This window comes from Neovison vison, chromosome 11 (assembly GCF_020171115.1).
Source record: "Neovison vison isolate M4711 chromosome 11, ASM_NN_V1, whole genome shotgun sequence".
In the NCBI taxonomy this organism is placed as follows: domain Eukaryota; kingdom Metazoa; phylum Chordata; class Mammalia; order Carnivora; family Mustelidae; genus Neogale; species Neogale vison.
Genome location: NC_058101.1, coordinates 82,733,419 through 82,749,071, shown reverse-complemented (window position 1 = coordinate 82,749,071; position 15,653 = coordinate 82,733,419). Strand labels below are relative to the sequence as shown.

The window sequence follows — 15,653 nt, the reverse complement described above, 5'->3', positions numbered from 1 at the left end:
ACTCCTGCAAGGTTTTTAGTGTCTTTTCTGTGGACTCAGGGAGGATCACTCAGAAAAGCAGACTGGTTTTCCTATAAGCATGCAGCATTGCTGCCATCCAGGGCTCTGCTGCTAATCGCCTGTACCAGCTGATCTCTGCTAATACCCCTGCAATATCTGGTCATACTGGTTTGATTACCATCCCGTGTGTGCCTTGCACTGCTTCCTGCCTTTTGCACACAGTTTTCCTGGCCTTTTCTTCCCCTCAGTTGGTTCCCGTTTTTCTTCTCAGGTCCCGCTTAATCTCTGCCTTGGCAGACCCTTGCTTCTCAGAGCCCTTTCAGAACTTGTTCCCTGATCCCTCCGTTGGCCCCCAGCATGTGTTTCCTATCTTGTTACATTTCTCCTGATGGCTCTACACTCTAATACCTTAGCTTCTCAGTCCTATAGTGATTGATTAAGGAAAGCCTAACTTCAAAAAAGAGAGAGAGAGAGAAAGAGACCCTATAGGCTGCAGTTATATAATTTATACATGGGAAACTAAGATTGATAACTTTTGACTCATTTTAACAACCCAGATACAGTATAGAAGACATGTGTGGTAGATGAACTGAGACATCCCTTCCCAGGCTGTGGAACCTAGTGTACCATAAGGGAAATGTAATCTCTCTCTGTTCCTAGCTCTTGTTTCCCAGGATAGTATGGCAATTGTTTGTTCATAGATGCCCCATAAGCTCTTGGAGGCGGCTGAGAATTAAGTTGCTTATTAATTCATTTAGTCTTGACCTACATATGGTTGAATAATCACAGGGCCATCTGTCCTCCTTAATTACCATGCAGAGATGAGGAGATTTCTCTCTACCTTCTGTGGATCATGTGTGAATCTTGTCAAGAGGGCCCCCAAATGACTTGCTGCCAGGGTCCTGGCAAATGCTTATAAGTGAAACCAACAACTAACAGGGAGAGCTTTTGTTGTTTTTGCTTGTTTTGTCTTTCAAAAAGGCCTCCTGTTGTGACTAGCTCTTGAAATTTCACCAGCCAAAGGCAATCTCATAAATGAATAAGCAATAGTATATTTGTTTTACTTTAGGAGATAGAATGGGAGATTTTCCCAGATGTGTTTGAGTTCCATCTCCATAGGCTTCCACAGGCTTCCACATTTCTCACAGGGTCCTCACATTCGAAATAGATGGACTAACGTAGTCTTACTGAGCACTACTTCCTCTTGGTTGTCAACATGAGATGTGATGGGCTAAAAGCTGTCACCTAGAACCAGACAAACCCTGTAGCATTTGGCTGGCTCAGTCTGTAGAGCATGCAACTCTTGATCTCAGGGCTGTGAGTTTGAGCCCCGTGGTGGGTGCAGAGATCACTTAAAAATAAAAGACGAGAGACTATGGACTCTGAAAAACAATCTGAGGAGTTTGAAGTGGCGGGGGGGGGTGGGTGGGAGGTTGGGGTACCAGGTGGTGGGTATTATAGAGGGCACAGATTGCATGGAGCACTGGGTGTGGTGAAAAAATAATACTGTTTTTCTGAAAATAAATAAATTGAAAAAAAAATCTTTTTAAAAATAATAAAAATAAAACTAGACAAACTCCTATTGGTATTGTGAAGTTGAAACTTTGGAGTATCTGTGAACTTTTATGATGAGAAACTTTTATTTAACAGTTATTAAGGACCTGACCAAATGAAGACCTTCAGGGCTCTGGCGAGATGAATGACCAGTCATGTGAAGCATAATCGCTTCCATGTTAGAATGCCCAGCTGTATAGGACCATATGCTTTATATCTCTTGAGGCTCAAGATATCATTTCAAGTGATATCACAGTATATCACTGTGAGTTACACCAGGCAGGGGTATGATCATCAGTTTATAGATCAATGAAAATAATTAAAGAGCCCTAGAAAAGTGAGTTACGTTGTTAAAGTATCATTGCTTTGAAGTACAGAGTTGGAACTAAAACCCTGATTCTGGTCTCCTTATTAAGTGCTCTTTCCAATAGAGTACCCTGATGGAGTTTCCATAAATCCCTTTATTGCAATACTGTATGCCTTGACCATTTATTTATACTTGTGATCACAGCTGTATTATATCTCTATGAGTAAAAAGTGAACCACTCCGACTAAAAAGACATTGACTGGGACCTTGCCAAAGTTGAAGAACTATGAGATAGGATGAGTTTTGAGTTTTCTGCTTTTTTTTCTTGAATGCATCTGCCACATATTCAAGTTCACCTGTATAAAAATGATGGGCAATCAAAACAACCTTGAAAAAGAAGAACAAAGTAGGAAGACAATTTCAAAAAGTACTACAAGCTACAGTAATCAAAATGTATAGACCAATGAAATAGGATAGAGAGTCTAGAAATAAACCTAGAAATATATAGTCAATTAGTTATCAGCAAGTGTGCCAAGACCATTCAATGGGGAAAGGATCATCTTTTCAACAAATGATGCTGGCAAAGCTGGATATTCACATCTGAAAGAATGAAGTTGGACCTCTCTCTATACATAGATACATATACATCTATATGTATAGAGAGAGGTCCAACTTCATTCTTTCAGATGTGAATATCCAGCTTTGCGAGCATCATTTGTTGAAAAGATGATATATATTTTTTGTATATATATATACACAAAAAAAATCTCCTCAGAATGGATCAAAGATCTAAATTTAAGACCTAAAGTATAATACTCTTAGAAGAAGATATAGGGGAAATTTTTCATGCCTTTGAATTAGAAGACAATGGTTTCTTGAGTATTATACCAAAAGCACAAGATAAATTGGACTTCATCAAAATTAAGAACTTGTGTCATCAAACGATACTATAGAGTGGAAAGATAACCTACAAAACAGGAGAAAATATTTGTAAGTCATATATCTGAAAAGGGAGTGATATCCAGAGTATGTAAAGAACTTCTACAACTCAACAACAAAAGGACAACCCAATTCAAAAATAGGCAAAAGACATGAAGAGACATTTCACTAAAAATAATATATAACCAGCCAGTAAACACATGAAGAGATGGTCAACATCATTAGCCATTAGAAATGTGCAAATCAAAACCACAATGAGACACCACTTCATACACACGAGGATGACTATTATAAAAACAAAAACCAAAATAACAAGTTGTTGGTGAGGTTGTGGAAAAATTTAAACTCTTATGCATTGCTGGTAGAAACAAAGCAATCTCTGTAGAAAACAGTTTGGCGTTTCCTTAAAATGGTAAACAGAATTTTCATTGATCTACCTATTCAACTTGTGGGTATATACCTAAAAGAATGAAAAATGGGTTCAAAGAAATATTTGCATACCAATGTTCATAGAAGCTTATTCACAGTTACCAAAAGGTGTAAATAATCTAAATGTCCATTGACAGTTAAATAGATAAACAAAATGTGTTTTATCCATATAGTAGAATAATACTCAGCATAAAAAGGAATCTAATTCTTTTTCTAAAATAACATATAATGTATTATTTGTTTGGGGGGTATAGGTCTCTGAATCATCAGTTTTACACAATTCACAGCATTCATCTTAGCACTTACCCTCTCCAGTGTCCATAACCCAGACACCTGATCCCTTTTGCCCACCTCCACTCCAGCAACCCTCAGTTTGTTTCCTGAGATTAAGAGTCTCTTATGGTTTGTCTCCCTCCCCGGTCCCATCTTGTTTTATTATTCCCTCCCTTCCCCCCATGGGCACCCACCCTGCCTCTCAAATTCCTCACATCAGAGAGAGCATGTGATAATTATCTTTCTCTGATTAACTTATTTTGCTTAGCACAGTACCCTCTAGTTCCATCCACATCCTTGCAAATGGCAAGATTTCAGGGTTTTTTGATGGCTGCATAGCATTCCATTGTATATATCTACATCTTCTTTACCCATTCATCTGTTGATGGACGTCTAGGCTTTTTCCATTGTTTTACTAGTATGGACATTGCTGCTATAAACATTCAGATGCATATGTCCCTTCAGATCACTACACTTGTATTTTTAAGGTAAATTCCAAGTAGTGTGATTGCTGGGTCATAGGGTAGCTCTATTTTCAACCTTCTGAGGAACCTCCATAGTTTTTCCAGAGTGGCTGCACCACCTTGCATTCCCATCAACAGTGTAGAAAGGTTCCCTTCCTCTCCAACACCTGTTGCTTCCCGACTGGTTAAAGTTAGCCACTCTGACTGGTATGAGGTCATGTCTCACTGTGGTTTTGATTTGTATTTCCCTGATGCTGAGTGATGTGGAGCACTTTTTCATGTGTCTGTTGGACATTTGAATGTCTTCTTTACAGAAATATCTGTTCATGTCTTCTGCCCATTTCTTGATTGGATTATTTGTTCTTTGGGTGTTGAGTTTGATAAGTTCTTCATAGATTTTGGATACTAGCCCTTTATCTGATATGTCATTGGTTAATATCTTCTCCCATTCTGTTGGTTGTCTTTGGTTTTGTTAACTGTTTCCTTTGCTGTGCAAAAGCTTTTGATCTTGATGAAGTCCCAATAGTTCATTTTTGCCCTTGCTTCCCTTGCCTTTGGCGATGATTCTAGGAAGAATTTGCAGCAGCTGAGGTCAAAGAGGTTGCTGTCTGTGTTCTTCTCAGGGATTTTGATGGATTCCTGTCTCACATTGAGGTCTTTCATCTATTTTGAGTATTTTTGTGTGTGGTGTAAGGAAATGGTCCAGTTTCATTCTCCTGCATGTGACTGTCAACTTTTCCCAATACCATTTGTTGAAGAGACTGTCTTTTTCCATTAGATATTTTTTCCTGCTTTGTCAAAGATTAGTTGACCATAGAGTTGAGGGTTCATTTCTGGACTCTCTGTTCTGTTCCATTGATCTATTTGTCTGTTTTTGTGCCAGTACCATATTGTCTTGATGATTACAGCTTTGTCATAGAGCTTGAAGTCTGGAACTGTGATGACGCCAACTTCGGTTTTCTTTGTCAACATTCCTCTGGCTGTTCGGGGTCACTACTGGTTCCATATAAGTTTTAGGATTATTTGTTCCATTTCTTTGAGAAAAGTTGATGGTATTTTGATAAGGATTGAATTAAATGTGTAGATTACTCTAGGTAACAGACATTTTCACAATATTTGTTCTTCCAATCCATGAGCACAGAATGTTTTTCCATTTCTTTGTGTCTTCCTCAATTTCTTTCATGTGTACTTTATACTTTTTTGAGTAGATTTTTTGCCTCTTTGGTTAGGTTTATTCCTGGGTATCTTATGGTTTTGGGTGCAATTATAAATGGGATTGACTCCTTAATTTCTCTTTCTTCTGTCTTGCTGTTGGTGTATAGAAATGCGGCTGATTTCTGTGCATTGATTTTATATCCTGGCACTTTACTGATTCCCTGTGTGAGTTCTAGCCGTTTTGGAGTGGAGTCTTTTGGGTTTTCCACAAAAAGTATCATTTCATCTGCAAAGAGTAGAGTTTTACTACTTCTTTGCAGATTCAGATGCCTTTTATTTCTGTTGTGTGATTACTGAGGCTAGGACTTCTAGTATTATGCTGAATAGCCGTCGTGATAGTGGACAGCCCTGCTATGTTCCTAATCTTAGCAGAAAAGCTCTCAGTTTTTCTCCATTGAGAATGATATTCATCGTGGGTTTTTCACAGATGGCTTTTATGATATTGAGGTATGTACCCTCTATCCTTACACTGTGAAGAGTTTTGATTAAGAAAAGATGCTGTACTTTGTCAAATGCTTTTTCAGCATCTATTGAGGGTATCATTTGGTTCTTGTCTTTCTTTTATTAATGTATTGTATCACATTGACTGATTTGTGGATGTTGAACCAAAGTTGCAGCCCAGGAATAAATCCCACTTGGTTGTGGTGAATTATCCTTTTAATGTACTGTTGGATCCTATTAGCTAGTATTTTGGTGAGAACTTTTGCATCCATGTTCTTCAGGGATATTGGTCTGTAATTCTCCTTTTTGATGGGGTCTTTGGTTTTGGGATCAAGGTAATGCTGGCCTCATAAAAGTTTGGAAAGAGTTTGGAAGTTTTCTTTCATTTGGAAGAGTTTCAGGAGAATAGATATTAATTCTTTAAATGTTTGGTAGAAATCCCCTGGGAAGCCATCTGGCCCTGGGCTCTTGTTTTTGGGAGATTTTGATGACTGCTTAAATCTCTTTACTGGTTATGGGTCTCTTCAGGTTTTCCATTTCTGGTTCCATTTTGGTAGTTTATTGTCTGTAGGAATGCATCCATTTCCTCCAGATTGTCAAATTTGCTGTTGTATAGTTGTTCATAATATGTTTTTGTAATTGTTTGTATTTGTTTGGTGTTAGTTGTGATATCTCCTCTTTTATTCATGATTTTATTAATTTTGGTCCTTTCTTTTTTCTTTTTGATGAGTCTGGCCAGGGGTTTATCAGTCTTATTAATTCTCTCAAAGAATAAGCTCCTAGTTTTGTTGATCTGTTATACTGTTCTTTTGGTTTCTATTTCATTGACTTCTTCTCTAATCTTTATTATTTCTCTTCTCCTGCTTGGTTTAGGCTTTATTTGCTATTCTTTCTCCAGCTTTTTTAGGTATAAGGTTATGTTGCATACTTGACACCTTACTTGTTTCTTGAGAAGGGCTTGTATTGCTATATACTTTCCTCTGAGGACCGCTTTAGCTTTATCTCAAAGATCTTGAACAATGGTGTTTTCATTTTCATTTGTTTCCATGAATTTTTTTAATTCTTTAATATCCTGGTTGACCCACTCATTCTTTAATGTTCTGTACCCTCCATGTACTTGAGCTCTTTCCAACTTTCCTCTTGTGGTTAAGTTCTAGTTTCAAAGCATTGTGGTCTGAAAATATGCAGGAAATGATCTCAATCTTTTGGTATCAGTTGAGACCTGATTTGTGACCCAGGAAGTGATCTATTCTGGTGAATGTTCCATGCGCACTAGAGAATGTATTCTGTTGCTTTGGGATGGAATGTTCCGAATATATCTGATGTCCATCTGGTCCAGTGTGTCATTTAAAGTCTTTATTTCCTTGTTCATCTTTTGCTTAGATGATCTGTCCATTTCAGTGAGGGGGGTTTTAAAGTCTCCTACTATTATTGCATTATTGTCAATGTGTTTCTTTGATTTAGTTATTAATTGGTTTAACCCACTGAGCCACCCAAGCACTTCTAGTTATTAATTGCTTTATATAATTGGCTGCTCTCATGTTGAACATAGATATTAAAATGATTAGATCTTCTTGTTGGGCAGACCCTTTAAGTATGATATAGTGTCCTTCCTCATCTCTTATTACAGTCTTTGGCTTAAAATCTAATTTACCTGATATAAGGATTGCCACCCCAGCTTTCTTTTGATGTTCATTAGCATGGTAAATTTTTTTCCACCCCTCACTTTAAATCTGGAGGTGTCTTTGGGTCTTAAGTGAGTTTCTTGTAGATAGCATATAAATGGGTTGTCTTGTTTTTTAATCCATTCTGATACCTTGTGTCTTTTGATTGAGGCATTTAGCCCATTTACACTGAGGGTAACTATTGAAAGATATGAATTTACCATTGTACTGGCTGTAAGATGACTGTTACTTTTTATTGTCTGTTCCTTTCTGGTCTGTTACCTTTAGACTCTCTCTTTGCTTAGAGGACCCCTTTCAATATTTCCTGTAGGGCTGGTTTGGTGTTTGAAAATTCTTTTAGTTTTCTGTTTGTCTTGGAAGCTTTTTATCTCTCCTTCTATTTTCAATAACAGCCTAGCTAGATATAGTATTCTTGGTTGCATATTTTTTTTCTCATTTAGTGGTCTGAATATATCATGCCAGTCCTTTCTGGCCTGCTAGGTCTCTACAGATAGGTCTGCTGACAATCTAATATTTCTACAATTCCATGTCACAGACCTCTTCTCCCAAGCTGCTTTCAGGATTTTCTCTTTCACTGAGACTTGTAAGTTTTACTATTAGATGATGGGGTTTTGATGATGTAAGTTTTACTATTAGATGGCGGTTCTACTATTAGATGATGATGACCTATTTTTATTGATTTTGAGGGGGGGTTCTTTGTGTCTCCTGGATTTTGATGCTTGTTCCTGTCCCCAAATTAGGGAAGTTCTCTGCTATAATTTGCTTCAATATACCTTCTGCCTCTCTCTCTTTCTTCTTCTTCTGGGATCCCAATTATTCTAATATTGTTTCGTCTTAGGGTGTCTTATCTCTTGCATTTTCCTTTCGTGGTCTAGTAGCTATTTATCTCTCTTTTTCTCAGCTTCTTTATTCTCTATTATTTGGTCTTCTATATCACTAATTCTCTCTTTTGCCTCACCTATCCTTGCAGTAAAAGTCTCCATTTTTTATTGCACCTCATTAATGCCTTTTTAAATTTCAACTTGGTTAGATTTTAGTTCTTTTATTTCTCCAGAAAGGGAGTTTATTTTTCCAGAAAGTTTTCTCTAGAATCTTCTATGCCTTTTTCAAACCTAGCTAGCATCTTGATAATCATCACTTTGAATTCTATTTCTGACATCTTACTAATGTCTGTATTGATTAGATCCCTACCATTGGTACTGCCTCTTATTCTTTTTTTTGAGGTGAGTTTTTCTGCCTTGTCATTTTATCCAGGTAAGAACAGAAGAATGAGAGAACAAAATGCTAAAAGGGTAGCAATGAACCCAGAAAATTATACACTAACCAAATCAGAAGATCAGAAACGACACAAACCAGGGGAGAAGAAAGGGGGAGGGGAAAAAATATATAGATTGGTGAACAGAGCTACACACTTGATTTGGGGTGTATTTTGGTCTGTTAGAAGAAACCTTCTCCCAAAATTTTAAAGAAGGACACACACACACACACACACACACACACACACGTAAGGGCAAACACGATGAAGGGCTGGAATATGACTGTAAAGATGAAAATTTAAAAAGATTCTAAAAAAGGAATTGATAAGAGGTTGGTTGAAAAAAGGAAAAAAAGGGAGAATTTGATTAGGCTAGAGACTAGAACAAAGCCATATGCTAGATTTAGGATATATTTTGATCTATTAGAAGAAACTGTATCCCAAAATTTTAAATAAAGAAAAACTTATATGTATACAAAGAATAAGGTTAAATACAAGAAGGAATAGACTATGACTATAACAATTAAAATTTAAAAAGATTTTTTAAAAGGTATTGATAAGAAAAAATAGTTTTAAGTTAAAATAGGAAAGGAAAATTAAAAAATAATAGAATAAGAAAAAATAAAATAAAATAAATTAACTTTGAAAGACTAAAGAATCATGGGAAAAAAAGCCACGAATTCTATGCACTGCATTCCCCTAGCTCTAGAGTTCCACAGTTCTCATTGATCAGTGAACTTGGTCTTGGCTGGATGTTCTTGCCATTCTTCTAGGGGAGGCACCTGCTGCAGGGATTCTCAAATGCCTTTGCCTTAGGTGGAATTGCATTGCCTTTGCCAGGGGCCAGTATCAATAATCTGCTTGGCTTGCTCTCCATAGCTTTTTTTCCCTGAATGATTTCCATACAGCTTTGGGGGATGGGAATGAAGATGGCCATCTCCCAATCTCCCACCCAGAGGATCCAAGAGTTCAGGGACCCACTCCTCAGTGCACCCTCAGAGAAAAGCAATCAATCCCTCCTGTCTCTCTGGTCTCCGGTTGCACTCCATGCTCACCCAGCCTGTGACCAAGCATTTCTATCTCTGGCACATGGCCCTGTTTGGAGTAGCCAAACCCAGCCAATTCCTACAGCATACTCCCATGCCACTCCTCCTGGAGGAGGAAGTAGGGGGTCTTCCAGAATCTGCCACTTGTGGGGTTTCCTGTTCTAAGACATATAGCCCAAAAGTGCCTTGGATCACAGTTTATGGTAACCCTGAGCTGAGAGCCCAGTGCTCAGCTCCATCTCTACAGCTGGCTTCCCTGATCCAATACCTGGGAGCTCTGCCACCCTCAGACACTCCTGGTCTTTTTGTGTTCCCACATGTCCTGAGAACACACTCTCCCTGCAAGGGCTCCACCCACTGCTTAGCCTCTGGAGCTAGGTTCCTCAGTGTAGCAGACTTCTAAGAGTTCCGATTTTGTGCTCTTCTTCTCTACCACTTGCCAGGAGCTGGCCCTTCTCCCCATGGTCTGTCTTCCCATATATAGCCTCAGATTCACTTCTCCACATATCCTATCTTCCAGAAAGTGGTTGTTTTCTGTTCCTAGAATTGTTGTTATTCTTTTCTTCAATCTCCTGTTGACTTTGTAGGGGTTCAGAATGGTTTGATAACTATCTAGCTGAACTCCTGGGATCAGACAAAACTTACATCTCCTGCTTCTCCATCATCTTGCTCCTCCCTCCCCCAGAGAATTGAATTCTGATAAAAGCTGCAGTATGGATAAATCTTGAAAACATTTTGCTATGTGAAAGAAGCCAGATATGAAAGGACAAATACTGTATTATTTCAAAATAGGAAAATATTTCATATTAGGCAAATTCATAGAAACATACTAAAATAAGGGTTTCTAGGAATTAGAGGTGTGGGGGTAATGAGGAGTTATTGCTCAATGGGAATAGGGTCTCTGGGTTGATGAAAAAATTTTGGAAATAGTTGCACAATGTTGTGCCTATCCTTAATACCACTGAATTATACATTTAGAAATGGTCAAAATGATAAATTTTTTGTTACTTATATTTTACCACTATAAAAAAGATTTGAATGTAAAACAAAGTATGGACTATGTAGTTTATAGAGACAGAGAAGCAAAAGCTCACAATCAGTTGGAAAATATTATCTAGCTTGAAAGAGGGGAGTGGGTCTTGAGTGGCTGAAACCAAGAGGAGTGAGTTGGAGGCAGCCTTACAGAGAAGGTTGTGGAATAAGAAAAGGGTTGAAAGAGCACAAGAGTATTGAGCTTCTTGTTTATCACACTCCATGAGAAGGCTTTTATATACTTTTTTTCATTTCATCTGTAGAGCAAACCTGTGTGGTAGGTACTGTTATTAACCTAATGTTTGTGTGAGGAAACTGCATCTTAGGTTAATAACTTGCTCAAGGACTTGCCTAATGAGTGGCAGAGCCAGAACTTAAAACCCATTTTGTTACCTCCAGAACTCGTACTCTGTTTTGTTATTTTATTGATGTCAACTTTTTAGGTTAAGAACTAGAAAAACAGAACCACCTGAAAGGCTTATTGTGAGGGTTAAATAAGAAACATTTTTTAACTGGAACGTTCTGAAGATACCTAAGGATTCTGTATTATTCTTTGATTGTGTTGCCCTCTATATTCCCACAGGAAGCTGAGACCTCTTTTAAAGCACTCTGGGGAAAAAAAAAAAAGCACTGTGTACCATAGTTGATTAGAATGTTCTCATATCCTTCCACCATTTGTAAATTTCTTAATTGCAAATACTTTATCTTATTTATTTTTAGAGGGTTCAATTCATTTTTTCAATGTTTTGAGTTTTTATATAAATTCCAGTTAGTTAATATGTAGTGTAATATTAGTTTCAGGAGTAGAAGTTAGAGATTCAGGGTGTCTGGGTGGCTCAGTGGGTTAAAGCCTCTGCCTTTGGCTAAGGTCATGATCCCAGGGTCCAGGGATTGAGCCCCACATTGGGCTTTCTGCTCAGCAGGGAACCTGCTTCCTCCTCTCTGCCTGCTTCTCTGCCTACTTGTGATCTCTGTCTGTCAAATAAATAAATAAAATCTTAAGAAAAAAAAAAGAAGTTAGGGATTCATTACTTACAACAAAACCAAGTGCTCCTCACAAGTGCCTGCCTTAATCCCCATCACCTATTCCACCCATCTCCCAACCCATCTCCCCCCAGCAACTCTCAGTTTGTTCTCTATAGTTAAGCATCTCTTATGGATTGCCTCCCTCTTTATTTTCTTTCCCTTATGTTCATCTGTTTTGCTTCTTAGATTCCACATATGAGTGAAATCATATGATATGTCTTCTTCTGACTGACTTATTTCTCCTAGCTCCATCTACATCATTGCAAATGGCAAGATGTTTCATTCTTTTTTGTGGCTAATAGTTTATTATATATACATATGTCCATATATAGACCATGTATATGCACACACCACATCTTCTTTATGCATTCATTAGTCGATGGACATTTGGGCTCTTTCCATAATTTCCATAATTTGGGTATGCTTATAATGTTGCTATAAAGATGGAGATGCATGTGTCCATTTGAGTCAGTATCTTTGTACCCATTGGGTAAATATCTAGTAGCTCAATTGCTGGATCAGAGAGTAGTTCTATTTTTAATGTTTTGAGGAAAACCCATACTGTTTTCCAAGTGGCTGCATCAGTTTGCTTCCCACAAACAGTGTAAGAGGGTTCCCCTTTCTCTATATCCTCACCAACATCTGTTGTTTCCTGTGTTGTTAATTTTATTATGTTTATTAAATTTATAATGTTGTGAGGTGGTATATCATCATGGTTTTGATTTATATTTCCATGGTTGATGAGTGATGTTCAGCATCTTTTCATGTGTCTTTTGGCCATCTGTATGTCTTCTTTGGAAAAAATGGCTATTCATGTCTTCTGGCCATTTCTTAACTGGATTATTCCTTTATCAGATATATCATTTGCAAATATGTTCTCCCATTCCACAGTTGCCTTTTAGTTTTGGTGACTGTTTCCTTTGCTGTGCAAAAGCTTTTTATATTGAGGAAGTCCCAATAGTTCATTTTTGTTTTTGTTTCCCTTACCTCTGGTGACATATCAAGCAAGAAGTTGCTATGGCTGAGGTCACAAAGGTTGCTGTCTGTGTTTTCCTCTAGGGTTTTGAGGGACTCCTGGCTCACATTTAGGTATTTCATCCATTTTGAGTCTATTTTTGTATGTGTTTTAAGGAAATGGTCCATTCTGCTATATGTTGCTGTTCCGTTTCCCAAAAACCATTTCTTGAAGAGATTGTTGTTGTTTTTTTTTTTCCTTGTTGGATATTCTTTCCTGCTTTGTCCAAGATTAGTTGACCATAGAGTTTTGGGGTCCATTTCTAAGTTTTCTATTCTGTTCCATTGATCTATGTGTCTGTCTTTGTGCCAGTATCATACTGTTTTGATGACTACAGCTTTGTAACATAGCTTAAAGTCTGGAATTGTGATGCCTCTAGTTTTATGTTTCTTTTTCAATATTACTTTGACTATTCAGGGTCTTTTATAGTCCCATACACATTTTAAGATTGTTTGTCTAGCTTTGTGAAAAATGCTATTTGTATTTTCATAGGGATTGCATTAAATGTATAGATTGCTTTGGGTAATGTAGAAATTTTAACAATATTTTCTCTTCTAGTGACATGTCACCAGAGGTAAGGGAAAAATTTTTAACAATATTTGGTACTAGAAGACCAAATATTGTTAAAATATTCCATGTTCATGTACTAGAAAAACATTCCATGTTCATGTCCTAGAAGACCAAATATTTTAACAATATTTGGTCTTCTAGGACATGAACATGGAATGTTTTTCCATTTCTTTTTATCCTTCAATTTCTTTCATAAGTGCTCTCTAGTTTTCAGAGTACAGATCCTTTACCTCCTTGGTTAGGTTTATTCCTGGGCATCTTATGGGTTTTGGTGCAATTGTAAATGGAGTTGATTCCTTGATTTCTCTTTCTGCTGCTTCATTATTGGTGTATAGAAATAAATTTATGTATATTGATTATGTATCTTGCAACTTTACTGAATTTGTGTATAATTTCTAGCAATTTTTTTGTGGAGTATTTTGGGTTTTTTACAGAGAGTATCATGTTGTCTGCAAAGAATGAAAGTTTGTCTTCTTCTTTGCTGACTCTTGGATGCCTTTTATTTCTTTGCCTTGTCTGATTGCTAAGGCTAGGATTTCCAGTACTATGTTAAAAAAACAAAGGCGGGAGTGTCTTATTCCTGGCACTGGAAGAAAAGCTCTCAGTTTTTCCCCATTGAAGATGATATCAACAATGGGTCTTTCTTATTTGGCCTTTATGATATTGAGTATGTTCTGTCTATCCCTAATTTCATGAGGGTTTTCTTGAGGGTTTTTATCAAGAAAGGATGCTGTACTTTCTAGAATTTTTCTGCATCTATTGAGATGATCATATGGTTCTTAACCTTTATTTTATTAATGTGGTGTATCACACTGATTGATTTGTAAGTATTGAACCACACTTGCAGCCTAGGAATAAATCCCACGTGATCATGGTGAATGGCTATTTTAATGTAGCTAGTATCTTGTTGAGAATTTTGCATGCATGTTCATCAGGGATATTGTAATCCTCTTTTTTAGTGGGCTCTATGTCTGGTTTTGGGATTAAGTATTGTATTTGGGTAATGTAGAAATTTTAACAATATTTGCTCTTCTAGTGACATGTCACCAGAGGTAAGGGAAAAATTTTTAACAATATTTGGTACTAGAAGACCAAATATTGTTAAAATATTCCATGTTCATGTACTAGAAAAACATTCCATGTTCATGTACTAGAAGACCAATATTGTTAAAATATTGTTAAAATATTTGGTCTTCTAGTACATGAACATGGAATGTTTTTCCATTTCTTTTTGTCCTTCAATTTCTTTGATCTAGTTTTTTCCATTTCTTTTTGTCCTTCAATTTCTTTGATCTAGTTTTATTGATCTGTTTTTCTGGGGGTTTTTTGTTTTGTTTGTTTCTATATCATTTATTTCTGCTCTAATGTTTATTATTTCCCTTCTTTTGCTGGCTTTTGGCTTCGTGTGCTGTTCTTTTTCAAGCTCCTTTAAGTGTAAGGTTGTACATTTGAGACTTTTTTTGATTCTTGAGGTAGGCCTGTATTGCTATGTACTTCCCTCTTATGACTACCTTTGCAGCATCCCAGAGGTTTTGGACTCTCATGTTTTCATTTTCTGTGTATTTCTAAAATTTCTTCTTTAATTTCCTGGTTAACCCGTTCATTCTTCAGTAGGATGTTCTTTAACCTCCATGTATCTGTGGTCTTTCCAAATTTTTTCTTGTGGTTGACTTCAAGTTTCATAGCATTGTGGTCAGAAAATATGCATGGTATGATCTCAACCTTTTTGTATTTGTTAAGGTCTGGTTTGTGACCCAGTATGTGATCTGTTCTGGAGAATATTCCGTGTGAACTCATAAAGAACGTGTATTCTGCTGCTTTAATGAAATGTTCTTAATATATCTATTAAGTCCATTCAAAGCCACTGTTTCCTTGCTGATTTTCTGCTGTGATGATTTACTTATTGCTGTGAGTGGGGTGCTAAATTCCCCTAATATTATTATTTTTTAAGGGATTTTATGTATTTGATACAGAGAGAGAGAGCGTGTAGTAGTTTTTCAGCTTAGCGCAGTGGCAGTATCGTAGCCAATGAGGTTTATCCGAGGCGCGATTATTGCTAATTGATACAGAGAGAGAGAGACAGTGACAGCAGGAACACAAGCAGGCAGAGTGGCAGACAGAGAAGCGGGCTTCCTGCTGAGCAGGGAGCCCAATGCAGGGCTTGATCCCAGGACCCTCTAGTCTTCCCAGCCAGTGGTTTTGGGGAAATGTTTTCCCGTGTGATTCCCAGTGCACTGCTCTTGCTCTCTCTCTCCCTCCATCTCTGTTTCTCTTCCTCTCTCACCTCTCTCCATGATCAGGATTCTCTGCCTCCTGTGGCACCTATGATCCTTTTCACCCAAATCATGTCTCCACACCTCCAACCTTCCATGATGAGGCCTCTTCTCTTCCTCGAGTTGTGA

The 15,653-nt window shown here is 37.4% G+C and overlaps 1 pseudogene; it reads left to right on the top strand.

Annotated features, from left to right (window-relative positions):
- Positions 1-15,250: 15,250 nt before the first annotated feature.
- On the top strand, positions 15,251-15,426 carry LOC122890636 (annotated as a pseudogene).
- Positions 15,427-15,653: the final 227 nt, after the last annotated feature.